General features: G+C 42.5%; 1 protein-coding gene across 1 annotated transcript in view; it reads right to left on the bottom strand.

The window, feature by feature from the left end:
- LOC124771311 (ARL14 effector protein-like) overlaps positions 1 to 26,126 on the bottom strand; it is a 91,458-nt gene that overhangs the window by 53,777 nt on the left and 11,555 nt on the right. The gene's annotated exons all lie outside the window — the stretch shown is intronic.

The following is a 26,126-nucleotide window of genomic DNA, read 5'->3' as shown; positions in this document are numbered from 1 at the left end:
ACACTGCTTCCTACATGTTTTTATTTCTGCTCGGATAACAATTTTGTGCATTTTTACTGATACGTGATCAGTAACATGGATCTATGTTGGTTCCACCAATAAGGAAAATTATAAAATTGGAAAGAAGTACCGTAAATCTGCAATTGTTTGAAGCCAGCAAACATTGCACCAATACGGTTACAGCTAAATACTCTGGACATAATAAACAAAGAGAATAAACTCTTACATGTGCCTGTTTTCTCTGCAATCCATTATCATTTTGTATAGTGCAGTTCTATTTTTATCGACATCACATCAAAAGTGTTTTATTACTCTACTCAAGCAACATTATGCACAAAGGTATTCTTACAGGTTCTGTTCAAGTTACTTGCAATGTCTCACTGCAGAGGAATGTACGGGAAATTAAAAGCATATTTAATCTAACAAGCCTCTTTTGCCTGAATAACTGTTCATTATAAAGAGAGGCGAATACTCATGAAATAGAAGAGTCAGTCAGTAAGTACACACACTAAATGACAAAAAACTGTTACTAAGCTTCATCTCAATTTTCCTCCAGTGCTCTCTCACATCCTCCCTCCCTTATCAACCCATATCAAATTCTGCATTAGAGGGGAAACTGGGTGTAGCAGGGACTGAAGTGGGGTCTATTACTGTGAAATAATAAGGTATTTAATTTATTTATTTAATTTATCAGGTCATGGAACAAGTCATTTCATAATTCACAGAAAGCTTGTAAGAAAATTTAATACAAAACCAATATATTTACAATAGTACTGACAAATATGTTACAGTAAACGGCACTAAAATTGTATTAGGAACTCTTTTACAACATTACAGGAGTTAATGCCAACATAAGTGAGCTTTACAGCTTACATATGAATGTTTTAGGTTTATTGACTGAAATTTTTCCATTCTGCTGGCAGCCAGCTGAACAAGAAACTTACAGAATAGTGAACACCTTTCTGCACACTAAAAGTGTGATCCAAATACAAATCATTTCACAGAATACGGCCATTTGGATATGTGGAAGAGACCAGTGACTTTTTATCAGATTAGATTTAAAAGTCAATGGATTGCTCACATGCTACTTTGTGGACTTATTAAATGTGTGGATAAAGTGAACAAGTTAACAGAAAAATTACAACAGCAACACAGAGTTGCACAGTCAATACATGGAAGAATAAGAGCAGGAACTGCATATTTATACAGAGGAAACATGTTTTTCCTTACTGACTAACTGAAACATGATTTCATTTTTTTCTAAAAATTTTGCTCTCACTAACAGTTCTTTTACTACATTTTTGAAATCTACATACCTTAATTAGGTTCAGAAAATAATCTCGTGAGATATGTTCTTTTTGCCAGACTCTCCTGAATGTAACGGTTGGCTCTCTCTAACATTTTATTTGGCATAGCTTCAATTTCCTGACAAACTAATATCTTAAGTCATCCACTGTGCACGGCTTGTTCATGTACACACTCGATTTAAAGCTGCCCCACAAAAAGAAGTCAAAGATTGATAGATCACATAAGTGTGGGGGCCGTGGAACATCACGATATTGTGAAATGACATTTCATGGGAACAACTGTCAAATCACTTCCATGAATGTTTTTGCCAAGTGAGCTATGGCACCACCATTACAGAACCACATTTCTCTCATGTGTACATGACACCTTTGACGTTCTGGATGAAGAATGTTCCTTAACAAGTCAATGTAGCACGCTGATGTCTTAGCAAATGCGGTTCCTCTGTCTTCAAAAAAGTGAGGTCGGACAACCCTATTTTCTAGGTTCTCTGCTAGGGCATCACTGGCTAAAATTGAGGGTAATGAATCAGGTAGCCTTATCACAACAAAAGTTAGGCACACTATTAAAATACGTCCCACGCCACTGATAAAGGGGCACCACAACTGCAGTAATGGGGAGCTTTTTGAGAATGTATTTATGAGTCAATCCATACCCCAATTGAAAATTACTTTGTGATTGCTGTTGCAGCGAGTCGGGTGTTCAGACTAGAGACCAGGCACTACCCAATCTTAGTTCTTTCTTGTGCATCACATGCTGCCTGTGTTGCTTATTTTGCAGCTTACATGCAACGCGTTGTGACGACTGGCCGGCTGCACAGTGGCAACGCTGCACCCCCGCCACTGCAGTTGCTACACTTTTAATCTGAGTATAGTGTGACCAAGACAGAGCTGGCAGTTAATTTTAGGTTCTCAACAGGACAACCTGCATGAAGACGTCTGTGCAGTAGTTTTTTTATTTTATGGTACATAGCTAAAGCACATTACTCTCTAATAAATAACACTAGTTGTTGGGATAGGGTCCTATATAGGTCACGAACCAGTATCTGCAATTCTAGGGTATCCTTTTTCACAGGCTCTTGTCAAATGATCTGAAAATTTGTTTTCTGGGATTTTGATGTGGCTAGAGGCCCAGATAAATAAAATCAACCATCTGGTGCTTTGAAACTCGTGGGAGAAGTCTTGACTGACTAAAACCAATAAGTGTCAGGGATAGAGTTTGAACTTGTAAACTGTTCAGAGCTCCAATGACCTAGTGTGAGAAAAGTGCAACTGTATCTTACGCGCACTATCACGAGCAATACATGGGTGTGTGATGTCTTTTGGTATGAAGGCTGGATCTAGATGAAGTTGTGACCAACAGATCCTCTTAACAGGGTGTCTGTGAGGATGACAGAGACACGTCTCAAAAAGTGTTCTGTGTAGTTCAGAGGCTGGACCATAGACAAGCTGATACTGAGACAATGAACAGCATTTTTGTGCACGCCTTGTCCTTTTATCCAGGAAGAGAACAAAGCGATTTGGGTGTCCTTTGATGCCTCATTCATGGGCAACACAGTTAAATAATAGTTGGGGCTGTCTCAGTATGGTCACCTCCATCAAGTTGTTATCTACAGGGCTCTTCCAAAGGTGGTGTTGCGAGTCTTCTAATCCATGAGCCATGCTACCACAGTCCAAGAGGGGTGGTATGAGACCTCTTTGAAGTCACAAAAAGGTGGTCTGATCAGTGTCCCAAGAAGAGTTGGTGAAGCAGTGAAGGATATTAAGTTTTGGCTGGCATGTCTCTTTCAGCTGGTGTTAGGTTAGCATAAACATTAATTCTATGAAGTGATATGTTTCTACTACTATAAGTGGTTTAACATGGAAGTAAAGGTTCTGCTGTGGGTGGACAATTTTGCAATGACTGAAATGCATTATACAGTTTGGAAGCAGTGAACTAGATACCTCTGGTGAGGGTCAATCCGTACAATATACTGAAGTTAGCATTTTACAACACTTACATCTGAAAAACTAATTTATACTACTAAATAGCTAAAACTGTCACTTGTTCCCAGAAGCAGGTTGCTTATCTAAAGGCTTATATGGGTAACACAAATTTTATTTTCAGCATTTCATACAATTATTGACCAAATCTAAAAATTTGTCAATCTACTCATTACTAGCTATACGGTTACATTAAAGGTTTCACGCAATACACCAAGTACTAAAGTTAGAAACTGTGTCTATATCTTGGGGCAGCATAACATCAGACAAATTACACAGCCGTATTCATTCAGTTCAGTAATTGAAAGTGAGAGCACTTAGAACACTTGTGAAACATTTCTTACTGACACAACCCATTAAACAATAAAACGAAAAGTTTACCATTTATTACAATTTTGCTTTTCAAGCAGTAAAATTTCATCAACAAGCAAGGTGTTTTATTACTTCTTTATTATTAATTTTATTTGCACCACATTTTGAAGATTATATCCACACTGTGTGTACCTGCAAAGTTCGATCACTGTTCGACATATCTTAAGGAGATATGATGTCATGATCACAGATGAGTGACGAACTAGTTTGTAATGCAATCAAGTCAATAAGAGTACTAAAAGCACAATACCAGTGGGTACTGATATCCTCAGGTGGGTATAAATAAGCCTGTATATTCACATTATACATACTTGAATTAATGTTGAAGCATTTTAGTTAAATTTATGTAAATTCATGTTTGTTAATTGTTTCAAAGATGTGCCAACAATTATTATCAATGAAGTTGTAAACTCTTTGACATTGTTAAGTCTCTATTCTTCAACGTGCAATGTCTTAGTGGGAGAGTAGTTTTAAATGGACAGTCTTGGTAGGAATGTGATATGAAATGGACAGTCTTGGCAGAAGAGCTATTGTAAATGGAGCTAATGTGTTTTTGTGATAGCACTGAAGGCAGAAATATTTTGTACTAATAATCCAATGTGAGGAAATATTAGTGAATATAATTATTTCAAAGTTTAGAAACATTATTTCATTAAATAATCACTGGAAGCCACCTGACTAATACAATCCCTTAACCAGTTAATATTTCTTCATATCAGAAGTAGGATCCGACACCAACATCATATTATCCCACAGAAGACAATGAGGCCACAAATAAAATAATGTGGTAAGTGATATTTTATAACTCTAGATGTGGATGAGGGATTCAATCCAAGTACTTAAAATAAATGATCAACATCTTGTTAGAAGACGTAACTGAACATTAGGCATTGAAGAATCCCATCACAATCTTTTCTTAAAATGGAAAATGGAGTGCAAATTAACTGAACTATATTAATCTATATACGTGGGGTGTTTGAAAAGTCCGAGCAAAGTCCAAGAGATGGCACCACCGGCAAGTATCGAGGCCATATTTAGTTAGTAGCATCTTTGGAAAGAACGCACACCGAGTTTCGGCCATACTGGTCCATTTCTTTGTGTCTGGCATTCGTGTGAATCAAGGAAGTCAAGTGATTGTCAAAAAAATGGATGAAAAAGAATTTCATGTGGTGATTAACCGTTACTTTATGAAAGGCAAAACGCCTCAGGAGACTAAAGAGAAGCTCCATAAATATTATGGTGACTCTGCACCTTTGATTAGAACAGTTTATAAGTGGTTTCAAAATTTTCGGAGTGGCCATATGGGCACAAGTGATGCTGAACGTTCTGGCCTCCCTGTGGAGGTTGCAACTCCAGAAATCATTGATAAAATTCATGATATGGTGATGGATGACAGAAGAATTAAGGTGCGTGAGTTTGCTAGCGCTATGGGCATCTCGAATGAACAGGTACATAATAGTTTGCATAAACATTTGGACAAGAAAGCTATTCCCAAGATGGGTTCCGTGATTGCTCACGCTTGACCAAAAACAGAATCATGCGAACTGTTGCAAGGACGGTTAGAAGCTGTTCAGGAAGAATCTGTAGGACTTTAAGCGTCGTTTTGTCACTGTGGATGAAACATGGATACATTACTATACTCCTGAGGCCAAACAACAATCTAAACAATGGGTTACAAAAGGAGAATATGCACCAAAAAAGGCGAAGACCATTCCTTCGGCCGGAAAGGTTATGGCGACTATCTTTTGGGATTCACAAGAGATAATCCTCATCGACTATCTGGAAAAGGGTATAACTATTATAGATGCACATTATTCATCGTTATTGGACCATTTGAAAACCGAGCTGCAAGAAAAACCCTGGCGATTGGACTGCAAAAAAGCCCTTTTCCATCACAACAATGCACCAGCATACACCTCAGAAGTTGTGGTTGCAAAATTAATGGAACTCATTTCACATCCCCCCTATTCTTCAGACTTGGCTCCCTCGGACTACTATTTGTTCCCCAATTTGAAGAAATGGCTGGCGGGACAAAGATTTTATTCAAACGAGGAACTGACTAAAGCAACTAATAGCTATTTTGCAGACTTTGACAATTCGTATTATTCGGAAGGGGTCAACAAATTAGAACAGCGTTGGACGAAGTGTGTAAGTCTAAAAGGAGACTAAGTTGAAAAATAAAAAAGGTTTAACCCAAACACGTAAGTAGTTTTAATTTTTGCACGGGCTTTTCAAACGCCCCTCGTGTATGTTCTCATTACATGAAAGTGAAGCTGTTTTATGTATGGGAGTTAAATGCTTTAAGAGAGTGTGTGTGTGTGTGTGTGTGTGTGTGTGTGTGTGTGTGTTTCATGGAGACACTTTTTTACAGAATCATTACTGTTCACACGTGGTACTTATTTGTGGCAAATAATATGAAACCAAATTAATCCAGTCCTGACACAAATATTCAATGAGTTAGAGAGGAATAACATTTAAAATGTGCATTAAACTTTTACATCATAAATAGTGTAGCCTGGCTGTGTGATATAAACTGAACATCGAGTACGTATGTACATAAAAATCAGGATAAAATCAAACTTTGATGTTAAATCAGACTTAATCAGAATTAGTAACTAGTTTTCAAATTTAGATTCTGATGAAAGGATATCTAGGCTACATCTTTCAGTTGGAAGCAAGTTGCAGTTTATCGATAATCAGAGCTTGAAAGTCTGGCTCGAATGAGCTCGACTTGACCCTCAAGTCCTCAACACAAAGCCTGTTTCTGCATTTATTTATAATGTACAAATCAGAAAACTCGCTTTCACACACTTATGTAGTAATAAACGGCACCAAAAATCAGACTGCTTGTTTGAAAAGAGAATGTATTCTGTTTTTGGTCACGACCTAAAGAAAGCAAGAGGTTCCTTCCTGAAAGCACCTTCCATTGAATTGTCACTAGTCATGTCCATTAAAGTGACTTTCCGGATTATTTCTTCTAACACTTTTCCTGAAAATCGATTTCTTATTCAGTAATATTTTGTGTTATCTTCAGGAAAGTACTTTTCAAACCTTTATAGGACCTCTAAAGGAGTAATTGTGCCTCTAATTATATCTTCTATGGGACCTAATTAAATTTTTTCGAAAAATGATGCAAGAAAGTTATTGCTCAGTACTTGTGAACTAAAATGAGTTAACTTTCTTTTAAAAGATGTTATTTTGTTACCCGTTACGAAATCTGTTGTGCCACGCCCTTACAGGCCAATATTCAAAATGTGAAGCCCGTCATAGATATCAGCTAAATTGCCTAACCGTGGTAACCATTGATCATTGTTAAAAAAGTTAATGACATTTATTTTGTCACTGAGAAATGCAAACCTCTCAGTTTAAAATATTCACTTTAAAATCTTGCCGCCAGAGCGCCATCTTACTTCAGTATGAAGAAGCTAATTTTTAAATTTACCTCCCATATCCTCACACAACGTGAATAGTCGTGAGTTAGGAGCCTTTAATGTTTCCAGCATCCGTCGGAAAAGAAAGAAGAGTTAGGCCATACTTTATAAGCCAATGATTTCGGTGTATTATATGTTGTGTGCTTCGACAGTCAAACCCAACTTTCTTAACTTTTGATGTTGTTGTTTGTTGTTGTGGTCTTCAGTCCTGAGACTGGTTTGATGCAGCTCTCCATGCTACTCTATCCTGTGCAAGCTTCTTCATCTCCCAGTACTTACTGCAACCTACATCCTTCTGAATCTGCTTAGTGTATTCATCTCTTGGTCTCCCTCTACAATTTTTACCCTCCACGCTGCCCTCCAATGCTAAATTTGTGATTCCTTGATGCCTCAAAACATGTCCTACCAACCGATCCCTTCTTCTAGTCAAGTTGGGCCACAAACTTCTCTTCTCCCCAATCCTATTCAATACCTCCTCATTAGTTACGTGTTCTACCCACATTATCTTCAGCATTCTTCTGTAGCACCACATTTCGAAAGCTTCTATTCTCTTCTTGTCCACACTAGTTATCGTCCATGTTTCACTTCCATACACGGCTACACTCCATACAAATACTTTCAGAAATGACTTCCTGACACTTAACTCTATACTCGATGTAAACAAATTTTTCTTCTTCAGAAACGATTTAGTTGCCATTGCCAGTCTACATTTTATATCCTCTCTACTTCGACCATCATCAGTTATTTTACTCCCTAAATAGCAAAACTCCTTTACTACTTTAAGTGTCTCATTTCCTAATCTAATTCCCTCAGCATCACCCGATTTAATTTGACTACATTCCATTATCCTCATTTTGCTTTTGTTGATGTTCATCTTATATCCTCCTTTCAAGACACTGCCCATTCCGTTCAACAGCTCTTCCAAGTCCTTTGCTGTCTCTGACAAAATTAAAATGTCATCGGCGAACCTCAAAGTTTTTACTTCTTCTCCATGAATTTTAATACCTACTCCGAATTTTTCTTTTGTTTCCTTTACTGCTTGCTCAATATACAGATTGAATAACATCGGGGAGAGGCTACAACCCTGTCTCACTCCTTTCCCAACCACTGCTTCCCTTTCATGCCCCTCGACTCTTATAATTGCCATCTGGTCTCTGTACAAATTGTAAATAGCCTTTCGCTCCCTGTATTTTACCCCTGCCACCTTCAGAATTTGAAAGAGAGTATTCCAGTTAACATTGTCAAAAGCTTTCTCAAGTCTACAAATGCTAGAAACGTAGGTTTGCGTTTTCTTAATCTTTCTTCTAAGATAAGTCTTAAGGTTAGTATTGCCTCACGTGTTCCAACATTTCTACGGAATCCAAACTCATCTTCCCCGAGGTCCGCTTCTACCAGTTTTTCCATTCGTCTGTAAAGAATTCGCGTTAGTATTTTGCAGCTGTGACTTATTAAACTGATAGTTCGGTAATTTTCACATCTGTCAACACCTGCTTTCTTTGGGATTGGAATTATTATATTCTTCTTGAAGTCTGAGGGTATTTCGCCTGTCTCATACATGTTGCTCACCAGATGGTAGAGTTTTGTCATGACTGGCTCTCCCAAGGCCATCAGTAGTTCTAATGGAATGTTGTCTACTCCTGGGGCCTTGTTTTGACTCAGGTCTTTCAGTGCTCTGTCAAACTCTTCACGCAGTATCATATCTCCCATTTCGTCTTCATCTACATCCTCTTCCATTTCCATAATATTGTCCTCAAGTACATCGCCCTTGTATAAACCCTCTATATACTCCTTCCACCTTTCTGCTTTCCCCTCTTTGCTTAGAACTGGATTGCCATCTGAGCTCTTGATATTCATACAAATGGTTCTCTTCTCTCCAAAGGTCTCTTTAATTTTCCTGTAGGCAGTATCTATCTTAGCCCTAGTGAGACAAGCCTCTACATCCTTGCATTTGTCCTCTAGCCATCCCTGCTTAGCCATTTTGCACTTCCTGTCGATCTCATTTTTGAGACGTTTGTGTTCCTTTTTGCCTGCTTCATTTACTGCATTTTTATATTTTCTCCTTTCATCAATTAAATTCAATATTTCTTCTGTTACCCAAGGATTTCTATTAGCCCTCGTCTTTTTACCTACTTGATCGTCTGCTGCCTTCACTACGTCATCCCTCAGAGCTACCCATTCTTCTTCTACTGTATTTCTTTCCCCCATTCCTGTCAATTGTTCCCTTATGCTCTCCCTGAAACTTTCTACAACCTCTGGTTCTTTCAGTTTATCCAGGTCCCATCTCCTTAAATTCCCACCTTTTTGCAGTTTCTTCAGTTTCAATCTGCAGTTCATAACCAATAGATTGTGGTCAGAATCCACATCTGCCCCTGGAAATGTCCTACAATTTAAAACCTGGTTCCTAAATCTCTGTCTTACCATTATATAATCTATCTGATACCTTTTAGTATCTCCAGGATTCTTCCAGGTATACAACCTTCTTTTATGATTCTTGAACCAAGTGTTAGTTATGAGTAAGTTATGCTCTGTGCAAAATTCTACAAGGCGGCTTCCTCTTTCATTTCTTCCCCCCAATCCATATTCACCTACTATGTTTCCTTCTCTCCCTTTTCCTACTGACGAATTCCAGTCACCCATGACTATTAAATTTTCGTCTCCCTTCACTACCTGAATAATTTCTTCATCATCTGCAGAGCTAGTTGGCATATAAACTTGTACTACTGTAGTAGGCGTGGGCTTCGTTTCTATCTTGGCCACAATAATGCGTTCACTATGCTGTTTGTAGTAGCTAACCCGCACTCCTATTTTTTTATTCATTATTAAACCTACTCCTGCATTACCCCTATTTGATTTTGTATTTATAACCCTGCAATCACCAGACCAAAAGTCTTGTTCCTCCTGCCACCGAACTTCACTAATTCCCACTATATCCAACTTTAACCTATCCATTTCCCTTTTTAAATTTTCTAACCTACCTGCCCGATTAAGGGATCTGACATTCCACGCTCCGATCCGTAGAACGCCAGTTTTCTTTCTCCTGATAACGACGTCCTCCTGAGTAGTCCCCGCCCGGAGATCCGAATGGGGGACTATTTTACCTCCGGAATATTTTACCCAAGAGGACACCATCATCATTTAACCATACAGTACAGCTGCATGTCCTCGGGAAAAAAATACGGCTGTAGTTTCCCCTTGCTTTCAGCCGTTCGCAGTACCAGCACAGCAAGGCCGTTTTGGTTAATGTTACAAGGCCAGATCAGTCAATCATCCAGACTGTTGCCCCTGCAACTACTGAAAAGGCTGCTGCCCCTCTTCAGGAACCACATGTTTGTCTGGCCTCTCAACAGATACCCCTCCGTTGTGGTTGCACCTACGGTACGGCCATCTGTATCGTTGAGGCACGCAAGCCTCCCCACCAACGGCAAGGTCCATGGTTCACGTGATCATATACTGCCCGACTTCCGTCTATGCATGTACCACAACGTTTTTGGCAAGAAATACCTAATTTTAACACACAAAGGGCATATTGAAAATGTTTTGTGCTGTGGCATTTTACTCGAGCTGTCTGCAAAATAAAATCTCGTGTATTGTCATGATAGTCAAAACGTATAAAAACCAGTAACTGAGGCATGTTTGTCACATTTGTACTCTTTTCTATTTGAAGAGCGTAAGACGTGACCTCTTACAGTTGTAATCACAATGTTTCTTCAATGCTGGAAGTCTTATTTTCCATTCTCCTTTTCACAGTACTGACGGATAACTAAACGTTTTGTATTTCTTTGGCCACTTTTCCCCAAAACTGCTTGGGCCATGTGTGTACCCGCGGGCAGTAAGAGACTCACCAACCGTGTGAGATTTTCCTTCCTTTGCAACTCTAAAACTAACCAGTATGAGAATTTTATAAAGATAGTATTAATAAAATTTGCTGTACGTTTGAATTTTTTCAAAACGCATATTTCTTTTGAAAAAAGTCTAGAGGTTTACCAAGTAACTCCTAGTGATGAGTATTTTAATGACACTTCAATAGAGAGGGCTTCATGCTTTGATATGTATGGGTTTCTAAGGACACTACGCGTTGGAGAACTGGTAGGCATTGTTGGTTTCGGTTTCTTTAACTGCATGCTTGGAGGTAGAAGGGCCTTCCTTGCTTAAACGTCACTTCATGGTTAACTTAAAACACGATCCTGTAGAAGTCACACAATCAAGATAAACTTCACATCACAATTATAACACTAAAGAATCAGCTTGGTGCAATAAGTTCACTCCCGTTCTATACGCAGGCTTTCTTCCCTTTTACAAGAGTTGGGGCGTGGGGGTGTCACTCCCGCGTAAGCGCTTGCTATTGGCTGGACGCCACTGACGTCATACCGAGCAGCATTGTGATTACATGGGAAATTCGCCGCACACAGACACTGTGGCCGCGTGGCGTGTTAGTCGTTCATTTCGGTTTAGCTCAGTACACGGTGTCTGACAGATTTATTACACACTAGAACAAAATAAATGATAATTATGATTAAAAAAATAAGTCACTCATTTGTTGAAGTAGCAGATTTTTATGTAGCATGTACCAGATTTCTATTGCTGTTTACCTGTTATAGGCCGGTATTACACTATCAAATTTCTTTGTCCAATATCTTTGTCAAAGAAATTTGATGGTGTAATAGGGACTTTGTCAAATGTCGTCCAATATTTGATCAAATCTAGGGCCTCGCTGTAGATTTGATCAAAGAAATCGCCTGCAATGTGACATGTTATCACATGGAGCACTAGCATCGCTGCAGTCTGTCGTCTGTAGTGTTTTTATAAACATTGCCAGTAAATACAATTGGTGTGTGCCGACAACTACAAAATTAATAGAGATGTATGAAGCTGATGAGGCGCTTTACAACGTGAGGCACCCTGAATACAAAAATAGATTAAGAAGATTGGAGACCTGACCTGACCTAACCTAATGTAACCCTCTTCTGTAGCAAGTAATCTGAGTGTTACAGTGAGCCTGTCTTCTGAAGATGTAGCAGTTCTTAAGTGAATATTGTGCTTTGTGATATGAGGATACATCTCACAGAGCACATACAGAAATGTATGCTCATCCATTCTTAAGTAATTGATGTACAACCTGATGTCTTCCACTGTAAGCCCACCTAACAACTTTTGTTGAATGCTTTTATCGTGTCGTCGTAAAACCCACGGCTTCACCCAGATTAGATTACTTTTTCGTTCCATATATCCGTGCTGAGGAGATCCTCGTGGATGTGGAACATGTCAATTTTTTTTTAAGCTGAAATAACAATACTAATAGTATGAATAAATACATTATTTGTTTCTATTAAAAATTTCGTCAATGGAGTAGAAGGAGTTGGCCACTAGTAAGTCTTTCAGGTTTCTTTTAAACTGATATTTACTTGTAACTAAAATTTTTATGTTTGCTGGCAAATTATTTAAGATGAGTGTTCCTGAGTAGTGGACCCTTTTTTGAACTAATGTAAGTGCTTTGAAGTCCTTGTGCAGATCATTTTTGTTCCTGGTATTGTATGTATGAACTTAGTTGTTTGTTGGAAAAAGATATATATTATTTAGGGCAAATTTCATTAAGGAGTAAATATACTGAGAGGCAGTAGTTAGTATACCCAGTTCTTTGAAGAGGTTTCTGCAGGTTGGTTGATCAAATCTTTGACAAAGAAATTTGATAGTGTAATACCGGTCTTAAGATGCATAGCTGCTTCCTCCTTGGGCACATTTCTTCATGGCTTCCCTCTTTGCTTCTCGATTCAGATACCCTAATCCTTATAAATGTTCTTGTTCTTAGATGTAGAGCCATAACTGTGTCATGAACATCAGGAAACTTTCGTTACAAAATAAGAGCACAGAGACTTTACAGTTTTTCTTTGCCCAATCGATTTCCATGAAAAGCAGCATCATCTTCAAATACTACGTGACTGATATCAGTGAGACAATACTGCTGGAAAACGTAACGATTTATGGATGTTTTGGCACTTAAATGCAACATAGGCTGCAATGTGTTTCACTGTATCTGGAAGAACATCTGAGATTACAGAGTCGTCGCACATTATTACCACATCTATTAATAAATTTTCTTCGATGTTCACAGCTTCTGGGATTTCTAGTACTGCCTATTCATTATCAACATAGAGCTCATTCGTAATTAAACTTAGTGGCGCAGAATCTGAAGCGGGCCATAGAAGGCCAATAATATTGTGCAATATTATTGATGTTCTCTCTACCCTGCTCAATAATATTGTGGTTCGGGCTGTTGACGATGTTTCTGTGACAATTGATCTACTCTTTTGTGAGCAGAAAAAAGAGGAGATGAAAAATTGGGCCAAGGAGTGTCAAAGATCAGTCACGGAAACATATTGGCGGAATTTGGGTTGGAAAAAAGTAACTTTTTATGAGTTGATAGTCCAACATCTGATACACTACTGTGAATGATTCTCAACATATTTCGGCGTTGCCGTACATAGGCATTTGCTCCCCCCTTCCCTTGCTCGTGGATTCTGGTGTACGGTGATTTTATTCATTATAAAATTCTTATACACATGTTGAAGTAATGTCTTGTGCTTCTGTTAAACTTATCGTTTAGTCAAATGTGGCATTACGTGGCTGATATCAGTGAGACAATACTACCGTTTTAGCGATAATTGAATAATCGTTTGTTTGTTGTTCTCATTTGGTCATCAAAGTAATTTTCGGGATATGGTTTTGTATCAAAACTTATCAAATCTTTTATATCAAAAATTCAAATTTTTGAGTCTTGCACCGCTCCCTCACCCATGGTTCAATTTATGCAGATGCTCAAATCCCCATGACATTTAACAAAAATCTGTACGAGACGTAATTCCCAGTCAGCAATTACCTATTATGCTACAGCACCTTGCCATTGGAAATTCTTTCGTTGTCTTTCTATTAGTGCAGTGTTACCCTAAAGCTTTGATACAAAATTATTACGCTATCTCTCAGTTTCACAACTACAAATTCAATATTATTAGGCTTCAGGAAATATTGCACAATATTACTGACGGTCTAGGGACCGCTTTAGTTTATGTCACACGGAGAAGATCCTCCATTTAACTCTTCAGTAACAGGCGAGTTTCCAGAGGAAGAAGTATCACTTTTGTTATCCTCAGTATAACAAATTACGCCCTGTTCCTTATTTCAAACAGCGTAAGGTCATTATAAAATGTACCTAATCCTTGCACCTCAGGCAAAAAATTTCCACGCCATCTTGATTTGGTCAAAGTCAATATGTGGCTGACATTTACGCTTTTTAGGTTTACGTAAAGATCAAAGAGATTTTATTTACTTGATGAAACCGTTTTGGAAAGGCAACAATCTGTCTCCATCGCCAACTTCTTTAGTGTATTCACCTAAATTGTAAGATTAATTCCTAATCCACGATGCAGAGGTGAGCATTCATGTTTTGGAGCTGTTGGGAGTTCAAGACATCAAAGACGTCGTTAACCAGGGCAATTAAATTACTTTCAATGTCCTTGTGAAGGACATACTTCAAAAGTGCGCTACAGTAATGCAGTGTGTTACCCTACGTTTAAAAAGTTTTTATGTAACAGCCTTAATTATTTTGGACCCATTGGGTAGCTTAATGAGATGATTCCTCAATAACTTTGGCGGTTAATCAATTTCAAATCACCCAATATAAATAAAATTTGTTGCATAACACTTTTTATTTTCCTGATTTTTTATCGTGAGTTTCCCATAGGTAGACAAGCACAAAACACCGTTTGAAAAAATTTTATACGCCGCAGTTTTTTTCTGGCCGTCATTTTTAAAATGGCGGTTGGGCAAGTTTTAATGGAAAACGAGATTTGCAGAAAGTTTAAATGTCAAGTTATTTTAAAGTATCAGAATAATTCAAAAACCAGTGTGTTCAGAAGGAAATGAACTTCAAGCATACATTTTTAAATTTTTTTTATCATGCAAGAGTCAGTCAAGCCCATTCTGGAAAACAAAATCATCAATCGTTAATCATTAAGACCATAATTTTGTTTTATGAAGGAAGACAGACTCACTAATAATATGTTAGTTCTGTATTGAGTACTTACAGAACCACTTGCAGTACACGTTTTAGTACTGAGAATGCACACCTTTCTTTACTAGATAATTTCAAAAAATGGCCGAAATCTTTATACGTCAATTTTCACAGGTCACTATCTAAGAAAAAAAAAGTGAAAATTTTACAGAATGTTCTTTGTACCCACAGGAATATTTCACAAAAAAAGTTATGACAGACTCAACTACATTGAGAGTAACAGAGCAGTGAATTTCAGTAAATCACAACACTTATATATGATCGTTCAATGCCAAGTTAATACACAAAGGCTTGAATATTTAAATCATTGCATACAATACATGAGCAAATATTTCTACTTTTAAATAACAAAAGGCAGTCATAACAGGTTAGATCTCTACTTCTTAAACTTAACTTACTGATACATTTGTTGTACTATGTATTTAGATTTAAACTGTAGGTGTGATTTACATCCCAGATACAATTTTCATTAGAGTGTTAAACAAACCTGATATTTCATTGCATAGTTTATCAGTATGTCCTACCAGACACCATCGTGAGTTTCAATGGAGTCACTTTCTGTACTATTGTCTTTGCAGGTACTCACACAGTATCATTTTTGGAAAGCTGAAAGGCAGTTTTTGGTCCATAAGGGTGAAAGAAATGCACCAAAACAACCTTGTTATCTTCACTTCTATCTTCAGTTATTCCAAGCCACTACTTCTCATAATATATACAAACACAAAAGTCATTATTTGTCAAAGAGGATATGTTTGTAAAAAGTACTGAAGTTTGATGATAATCAAACTTTGAGCCTGTAGAAGTAACAATACATCTTATTTGATTGTCACTTATAGGGATGTATCTGTGATGGCTCCTTTTTTCTTTTAACTGGTACACAACATTCAAATCCGTCAGTTTTGTTTCAATTTATTCAATTTCAGGTAAAGAAAGAAATATATATCTCCAACTTCAGTAATATTCAATATTTGAATATACCTTGTGGAGTCAGTATCAGTTCTACGTAAGGTCTTTAAAGGGAAGCTCGTGTAACTTTCCATGTTATGAGGCACAGTCTACTATACTAGTAAATCAAAGTCATTTTTGTGTTTGGAAACATTAATGAAGTTTCCTTTTTGTACTGGCTGCTTGCACCACTGCTGAAGTTAATAACCATTTCAACATTATTATGATATTCTTAATTTTCCGAACGAGGTGATTGTTGGTTGGATTAAAAGAGGGGGAAAGGGACCAAGCTACAAGGTCATCAGTCCCTTGTTCCAAATAAAACAATACTCCTAAGTGTGAGAATAAAACAAACGAGACTGGGAACTCAAAATGGAATGAAAGGAAAAATCACAAGAACGATGAAGGGCGACAAACATGTAAATGGACAAACGGGGACAACAAAACCACAGAAGCGGAATGAAGAGATTAAAACAACAAAGCAGATTACCATGGCTGGATGACCATGTGAATAAAAAAGGGGAAGCCAGCCACTCTGCAAAACATTAAAATTTCCAACCTAGAAGCTCTAGGGTGGAGGACACAGAGCGACAAATGAAATGCGCTAAAACTTAGGTCAAATGATAAAACCCATCTTAACGAAAAAGACGTAAAACTAAATCAGCCGACGAGGCCTTGTCAGATAAAATTAGTGGCAATGAGTCCAGTAACCCAAGACTTTGTTGCTGGGCAGTCAAAGTGAGACAGTGCACCAGAATATGGGCCACTTTCAACCGGGCGCTGCACCCACACTCAGACGGGTCTTCATGGCGCAGGAAGTGACCATGGGTCCCCCAACCGTGCCCAATGCAGCTGATTCCTTGCAAGAGGTCTGCATGGAAGACTTCCACACATTCGTAGTCTCCTTAACGACACGAAGTTTGTTCTGTGTACTCTTATGCCATTCCGTCCCCCAAAGCTGAAAAACCTTACAACATAAGTCAGAACGCAGGTCAGGTTCAGAGATGAGAATCTCCAGAAGCAGTTTCTGCATAACCTGTTTGGCCAGCCTGTCGGCAAGTTCATTGCCTGGGATGCCGACGTGTCCTGGGGTCCACACAATCACCACTGAATGATGGGACCAGTCCAGGGCATAGATGGACTCCTGGATGGATACTACCAAAGGATGGCGAGGGTAGCACTTGTCGATAGCTAGTTTGCTGCTCAAGGAGTCAGTACACATAAGAAACGATTCCCCGGGGCATGAATGGATATACTGAAGTGCACGAGAGATGGCCACCAGCTCTGCAGTGAATACACTACAGCCATCAGGCAAGGAATGCTGTTCAAAATGGCCTCTGTGGATGCAGGCGAAGCCAACACGACCATCAGCCATCAATCAGGCGAAACTGAAAGGTGTACATAGTCATGGTATTGTGATCAAGGTGGTCATTAATTACACAAATAGATTTGCATCACACTTTGTCGTAATTTTTAAAGTAGGTGACAAAAGAATGCAGTGTTGGTTGTGTTTTAGTCCAGTGAAAACTTTGAATTTCATCCTGTAATGTAAATGTATAGTTTTCTGCAAAATTAACAATCATTTCCTTGAAATTTTGGGTTAGAGCTTTTATGATAAAGTGGTAGGTTTTTAAAAGCACCAGCTTATCAACAACAAGAGAATGTAAAAATCCATCACTGGGGATTACCTGTGTAGTGAGCTTTGCTCTATTGGTTTGTATCCAGTGTTGGAAAATTACTTCATCAGGCAAGATGTCAAGTTCCTTTTTTAAGACGACAAGTAGGTTATTTGGTCCACGAAATTCTCCACAGGTGCCAAGCATACATTTTTCACTGTTAATGTCACATACCATGAAAGCTATCATGTCTTTATAATTTGCATTAAGATGGTTGGTTGGTTTGTGGGGGTCGAAGGGACCAGACTACATAGGTCATCGGTCCTTTGTTCCACGACTGTAAAAACTCTCAAGGCATAAAAACAAGTAAAAGAGGTAAGAAGGGACGACACAGAACAAGAAAGACACAGACAAAGACCAGAAAACAAAGAAATAAAAGCACAGAGATTTACAGCGGTTGGGCGACCATGGAAACAAAAAAAGGAAAACCCAACCACCAAGAAACACACTAAAAACCACAATCTAAAACCGTAGGCCGAAGGTCAGACTTAACACAAAAAACACAAATCCTTAGATCGAGCGATAAAAGCCCCCTGCACGAATAAAACTCAGAACTAGTTCTGCCATTGCAGTGTCATCATCTGATAAAAGTGCAGGGAGCATACCAGGCAGCGTAAACGTCTGCCTAAGTGCAGTTAAAAATGGACACGCCAACAGGATGTAGACCACTGTCAACACTGAGCCACAGCGGCAGAGAGGTGGCTCCTCATGGTGCAAGAGATGACTGTGCGTCAGCCAGGTGTGACCAATGCGGAGCCGGCAGAGAACAACTGAGTCCTTGTGGAAGGCTCGTAAGGAGGACTGCCACACACCGGTAGTCTCCTTGATGGTCCGAAGTTTGTTGGGTTAAGGCAGGGTGCGCCATTCTTCACCCCAGGTGCGAAGTACCTTCTGCTGCAAAACTGACGTGAGGTCACTCTCTGAAAGGCCAATCTCCAAGGCTGGTGCACCGACAGCCTGTTTGGCCAGCGTGTCAACCAGTTCGTTTCCTGGGATGCCGACATGACCCGGGGCCCACACAAAGACCACAGAGCGGCCGCAACGGGCAAGAGTACGGAGGGACTCCTGAATAGCCATCACCAGACGAGAGCGAGGGAAACACTGGTTGATAGCTCGTAAACCGCTCACGGAGTCACTACAGATAATGGACTCACCTGAGCAGGAGAGGATACACTGTAGGTTGCGAGAGATGGCGACCAGCTCGGCAGTGAAAACACTGGAGCCAGCCGGCAATGTGTGTCGTTCATAATGATCCCATAGAGTAAAAGCATAACTGACACGACCAGCAACCATCGAACTGTTAGTATAGACAACGTCAGAGCCTCGAAACGCGGCAAGGATTGAAAGAAAGCAGCGGCGGAGGGCCTCAGGAGGGACTGAGTCCTTCGGGCCCTGTGCCAAATCGAGCTGAAGGTATGGGTGGAGGCACACACCACGGGGGTAGACACATATGGGACCGGAAAACAAGAGGGAGAGGGCAAAACTCAAGCCCAGAGAGAAGAGCCCAGACACGAACTGAGATCGTACACCCTGATCAGGGCCGCCACTCTGGCAGATGGACAACTGAGTTGGGGAGTAGCAGACGGTAACTGGGATGCCTGGGCAAGCTACAAACATAGGCAGCGTAAGTGGCCAGCAATCACTGGCGCCGGATCCGCAATGGAGAGACACCAGCCTCCACAAGTATGCTAGTGACAGGGCTTGTGCGAAAAGCTCCAGTGGCGAGTCGGATTCCACTGCGAAGGATGGGGTCAAGCAACCGCAACACGGAAGGGGATGCCAAACTGTAAGCAAGGCTCCCATAATCTAGATGGGACTGGATTAACGCCTGGTACAGCCGTAAAAGGGTAGACCGATCGGCACCCCAGCTGTTGTGATTCAAGCAATGAAGAGTGTTAAGATGCCACACACGCGTTTGCTTAAGCTGCCGAATATGAGGAGCCAAGTCAACCGGGTATCAAAAACCAATCCCAAAAACTGATGTGTGTCTACCACTGAAAGAGGTTCACCGTCAAGATAAAGCCATGTCTCAGGGTGAACAGTGCGACGCCGGCAGAAATGCATAACGCAGGTCTTGACAGTCGAAAACTGGAAGCCATTTGCTACAGCCCAAGACTGCGCCTCACGGATAGTGCTCTGCAGCTGCCATTCAGCAGCTGCAACATCAGTGGAGCTATAGTATAGGCAGAAGTCATCAGCATACAAGGAAGCTGAGACAGACGTTCCCACCGCCGCAGTGAGCCCATTAATTGCAACTAAAGAGAGGCAGACACTCAAGACGGATCCTTGTGGGACTCCATTCTCCTGAACACGAGGGGGGGGGGGGGGGGGGGGGGGGACTATGGGAGGCCACAACTTGCACGCGAAAGGAACGAAAAGACAGAAAATTTTGAATGAAAATCTGGAGCGGACCCCGAAGACCCCACCTATGAAGCGTGGTCAGGATGTGATGTTGCCATGTCTTATCATACGCCTTCTGCATGTCAAAAAAGACGCAACCAGATTTTTTTTTGTTTTTTTTTTGTTTTTGGTTTTAGGGCGCAAAACTTCTATGGTCATTAGCGCCCAGCCCGTGACTTAGGAAACAGTAAAAAACCGAAATTTAAAACCAGCAGCAATGGGAACAAAGCCATAAAATTTGAGAAACTAAAAGCAGAAGGAATGCTTAAAAATCCACTACAGAAAGGGGTTGGTTGTCCCCAAAAAAAGCTTCAAATGACTGATGTCATTTCATTGTCACTAATAAACTGGAGAACGCGGTCGGCTGAGCGCGTGTCATCTGCTAAAATCGACGATAGATCAGGCGATAGCTGTAGACGGGAGCGTAACGGATTAAAATAGGGGCATTCACTTAAAAGGTGTCTTACCGTCCACAGCTGAGAGCAGTGGGGACAGAGTGGGGGAGGATCGCCGCTTAAAAGATGTCGATGGCTAAAAAGACAGTGCCCTATCCGGAGTCTAGCTAAAATTACCTCCTCCCGACGACGCGTTCGGGAGGAAGATGTCCAAGTGCAAGGAAGGGCTTTCACTTCCCGCAATTTATTATGGGGAAGTGTTGACCAATGTGCATGCCATAAATGAGCAACTTTGCGACATAAACCGCTCTGTCGATCGGTGAAGGGAAGCGACTGAATAGCTGGCCGAGGAAGAGAGACTGCAGCCTTGGCCGCTATATCGGCCGCCTCATTCCCACAGATACCAGCGTGTCCCGGAAGCCAGAGGAACGCCACCGAGACGCCCCCCAGGTGGAACAAGCGCAGACAGTCCTGAATCCGGTGGACCTGAGGGTGCACAGGGTAAAGAGCTTGGAGACTGAGGAGAGAGCTGAGAGAATCTGAGCAGATTACGTACTGTATCCGCTGATGGCGACGGATGTAGTGGACAGCCTGGAGAACAGCTTAAAGCTCCGCAGTATAAACCGAACACTGGTCGGGAAGCCGAAAGTGATTTGGGGTGTCGCCAACAATATAGGCACTCCCTACACCTAACGATGTTTTCGAGCCGTCGGTGCAAATAAATGTGGCTTCTGTCATTTGTGCACATAGAGCAGCAAATGCCCGACGATAAACAAGTGAAGGGGTACCTTCCTTGGGAAATCTACGAAGGTCACGGAGCAGGCAGATCCGGGGACGGAGCCAAGGCGGTGCTGTACCCCAAGTTGTCAAGAAGGTTTTGGGAAAGCGGAAGGAAAGAGAATGGAGCAGGTGACAGAAGCGGACTCCCGGGGGTAGGAGGGAGGAGGAGCGGCCTGCATACCCTACATCAAAGGAGGCGTCGAAAAAAAGGTCATGGGCTGGATTAGCAGGCATGGAAGACAGATGGCTAGCATAACGACTCAGAAGGACTGCCCGCCGATTGGACAGCGGAGGTTCAGCAGTCTCAGCATAAAGGCTTTCACAGGGCTGGTGTAAAAAGCTCCAGACACTAAACGTAATCCACGGTGGTGGATAGAGTCGAGACGCCGAAGAATAGACGGCCGAGCAGAGGAGTAGACTATGCTTCCATAATCCAATTTCGAGCGCACTAAGGCGTGATAGAGGCGGAGAAGGACCACTCGGTCCGCTCCCCAGGAGGTACCATTCAGGACACGGAGGGTATTAAGGGAACGCAGACAGCGAGCCGAAAGATAGGAAACGTGGGAGGACCAGCATAGTTTTCTGTCAAACATAAGACCCAAGAATTTAGCGACGTCGGAAAACGGAAGGTTGACAGGACCTAGATGTATGGAGGGCGGAAGAAACTCCTTACGTCGCCAAAAATTAACACAAACGGTCTTACTGGGTGAGAAACGGAAGCCGGTTTCGATGCTCCACGAGTGGAGGCGATCGAGACATCCTTGAAGACGTCTTTCAAGAACGCTGGTCCGTTGAGAGCTGTAGTAGATCGCAAAATCGTCCACAAAGAGGGAGCCCGAGACATCAGGAAGGAGACAATCCATAATTGGATTTATGGCGATGACAAACAGTACAACACTCGGCACGAAGCACTGGGGTACCCCGTTTTCTTGGGAGAAAGTATGGGAGAGAGTAGTGTTCACCCGCACCCTAAATGTGCGCTCTGCCATAAATTCGCGAAGAAAAAGGGGCAGCCGGCCTCGAAAGCCCCAAGAGAACAGTGTGCAGAGGATGCCTGTCCTCCAACAGGTATCGTATGCTCTCTCCAGATCAAAAAATATTGCTACCGTTTGGCGTTTCCGGGGAAAATTGTTCATGATATAAGTGGAGAGAGCAACAAGATGGTCAACTGCAGACCGATGCTTTCGGAATCCGCATTGGGCAGGTGTTAAAAGACTGCGGGATTCCAGCCACCAAGCTAAACGGTAATTCACCATACGCTACTCGTGAGAGAAATGGGGCGATAGCTAGAGGGGAGATGTTTGTCCTTTCCAGGTTTCGGAACGGGAACGACAATAGCTTCCCGCCATCGTCTGGGGAAGGTACTGTTGGTCCAAATTCGATTATAAAGGCAAAGGCGGTAACGCAGACTATGGGTTGATAAATGCAGCAACATTTGGACATGGATACCATCCGGTCCTGGGGCGGAGGAGCGAGAAGAAGAGAGTGCATGTTGGAGTTCCCGCAAGGAGAAAAACAGTACTGTAGCTTTCGTGATTTTGAGAGGAGAAAGCAAGATGTCGCACTTCTGCTGCACGTTTCTTTGGGAGAAACGCTGGCGGGTAATTTGAAGAGCTCGAAATCTCAGCAAAGTGCTGACCCAATGAGTTAGAAACTGCGACGGGGTCCACTAAGGTATCATGCGCAACAGTGAGCCCAGAGACCAGGGAGAAACTAGGCGCGCCTGAGAACCGTCGAAGCCGACTCCAAACTTCCGAGGAGGGAGTGAAGGTGTTAAATGAGCTAATAAAGAATTTCCAGCTTGCCTTCTTGCTATCGCGGATGACGCGACGGCATCGCGCACGGAGCTGCTTATATCGGATACAGTTGGCCAAAGTTGGATGGTGACGGAAAAATGTGAAGAGCACGTCGCCGCTCACGTATTGCGTCACGGCATGCCTCGTTCCACCAAGGAACTGGGGGGCGCCGGGGCAATTCGGAGGTGCGTGGTATTGAACGTTCCGCAGCTGTAAGAATAACGTCGGTAATATGTGTGACCTCATCGTCGACGCTGGGAAAATGACGGTCATCGAATGTCGCTAGAGACGAAAAAAGTGTCCAATCGGCTTGGGCAAACTTCCAGCGTCGCGAGCGCATATATGGCAGTTGAGGCTGCAGTCTAAGGACACATGGAAAGTGGTCACTCGTGTGTGTATCATCAAGGGCGAACCATTCGAAGTGCCGAGCTAGCGGAACAGTACCGACCGCAAGGTCCAAATGAGATAAATTTGTCGTGGAGGCAGACAAAAATGTGGGGACCCCAGTGTTTAGGCAGACTAGATCCACTTGGTGGAAGACGTCTAGCAATAGTGAGCCACGTGGACAAGGATGTGGAGATCCCCAAAGCGGGTGGTGGGCATTTAAGTCCCCAACCAGCAAATAGGAGGGTGGAAGCTGACCAAGAAGATGAAGGAGATCAGCTCGTGCCATTGGTGTGGACGATGGAATGTATACCGTACAAAGAGAGAACGTGTATCCAGAAAGGGAAAGACGGACGGCGACAGCTTGGAAGGAACTGTTTAAGGGGATTGGGTGATAATGGAGAGTATCATGGAGCAGAATCATGAGTCCTCCATGGGCTGGAGTGCCTTCAACAGAGGGGAGGTCATATCGGACGGACTGAAAATGAGGGAGAACAAAGCAGTCATGGGGACGCAACTTTGTTTCCTGAAGACAGAAGATGACCGGCGAGTAGGAGCGTAAGAGGATCGACAATTCATCCCGATTGGCTCGAATGCCGCAGATATTCCAGTGGATAATGGACATAGGGTGAACGGAAAATGGAGGAATGTGACCATGGGTGCTGTCAACTCAACGACTGCTCAGAGCTTGCGACCGACAGCATGGAATGGCATTCAATCGAAAGCAGAAGATCCTGATCCATAGGTTGGTCAGGAGCAGCTCCTGCCACCAGCGATCGGCCGGTTGACCGGCCACCAGCAGTGCGCCTCGGCGACACAGAAGACGGCCGAGGGCGATTTCCGCCAGGTGGTGCTGTAGATGGGACTCGCCTTGGCGGAGAAGGAGATGAACTGTGTTTCTTTGTAGCCTTCTTGGAAGTATGATGTTTAGATGAAGGAGGAACCGATGGTTGTGAAGTTGCAGTACGTAAAAACTCTTCACGAGTATGCTCTTTTTTCGAAGACTTGGCGTCTGACTTTTGGGCTCGAGATTTAGCAGAACCCGACGAAGGGTGAGCTATAGAGTGGGCAGGCGAAAGAGGTGAGGTTGAACGGGCGATCTTTGCGCTGGCCGATCTGACGACCGTAGTACTAAAGGTGAGGTCGCAAGTCTGCGTGGCCGCCTCCTTTGTTGGCCGAGGAGAAGCAAGGACAGTGCTGTATTTTCCTGTCTGAGGCACGGTGGGCTGCCGACTGGCGAGTAACTTTCGAGCAGCAAAGGTCGACACCTTTTCCTTCACTCTTATTTCCTGGATGAGCTTTTCGTCCTTAAAACGGGGCAATCTCGAGAGGAAGCAGCGTGGTCACCCATACAGTTGATGCAGCGAGGGGATGGAGGTGGACAAGCACCCTCATGGGCATCCTGGCCACACGTAACACATTTGGCCGGATTGGAACAGGACTGGCTGGTGTGATTGAACCGCTGACATCGATAGCAACGCGTAGGGTTTGGGACGTAAGGGCGAACGGAAATTATCTCATCGCCTGCTTTGATTTTCGATGGGAGTTGAACTTTGTCAAATGTCAAGAAGACAGTGCGGGTTGGAATGATGTTCGTGTCAACCCTTTTCATAACCCTATGAACAGCCATTACGCCCTGGTCAGACAGGTAGTGCTGAATTTCTTCGTCAGACAATCCATCGAGGGAGCGTGTATAAACGACTCCACGCGAGGAATTTAAGGTACGGTGCGGTTCCACCCGGACAGGGAAGGTGTGGAGCAGAGAAGTACGCAGCAATTTTTGAGTCTGGAGGGCACTGTGTGTTTCTAACAGGGTGCCATTCCGTAATCTGGAACAAGACTTTACAGGACCTGCAATTGCGTCGACACCTTTCTGAATAATGAAAGGGTTGACCGTGGAGAAGTCGTGACCTTCGTCAGACCGAGAAACAACAAGGAACTGTGGCAACGATGGAAGAACCGTCTGTGGCTGAGACTCAGTGAACTTACGTTTGTGAGCAGACATAGTGGAAGGTGAGGAAACCATTGCGGAAGAATCCCCCATGATTACCGGTGTCTCCGATGGCGCGCTCCTCCCTTGTGGGGGCCCTCACCGAGGGCACACCCACCTTAGGTGATCGTTCACACCTCAGGTCACACCTCCCGACAAACGGACGGAGGGACCAATCGGCACTTTCGGAAGGTATCAGCTCAGGTAATCACCCCTCCCTGGGCCTGGCTGTTACCAGGGGTTACGTACGTGTCCTACCTGTCTACCCGGGGCGGGGAATTACGCGTTACCCCGTCACCGGCTACGCATGGAAGTGCGTGGGTTGGCCTTCAGACACGCACAGGGAGGAAAAAAGAGAAAGGGAAAGGAAAGAAGAGGGGGTCTCAAACGCCACAGCGGAGAAAAGAGCAAAGAGAAGAGGGAAGGAAACGAGAAGGACAGAGGAAGGACGAGGACTTGCAAGTGTAGAAAGCAAGGAATTTGGAACAGTTTCGAGCGTCCGTCTCCGGGCGTAGGCACAAACCATACTCCCAGAGGGGGAGAAAGGGAAGGAAAGAGCCAGAGGTGGGGGGGGGGGGGGGGGGGCGAAGATGGGGGTCGGGGAA

Source organism: Schistocerca piceifrons, unplaced genomic scaffold (assembly GCF_021461385.2).
Source record: "Schistocerca piceifrons isolate TAMUIC-IGC-003096 unplaced genomic scaffold, iqSchPice1.1 HiC_scaffold_936, whole genome shotgun sequence".
NCBI classification, from domain to species: domain Eukaryota; kingdom Metazoa; phylum Arthropoda; class Insecta; order Orthoptera; family Acrididae; genus Schistocerca; species Schistocerca piceifrons.
Note: the sequence above shows the minus strand (reverse complement) of the source record. Positions and strands in the feature narration are given on the sequence as shown.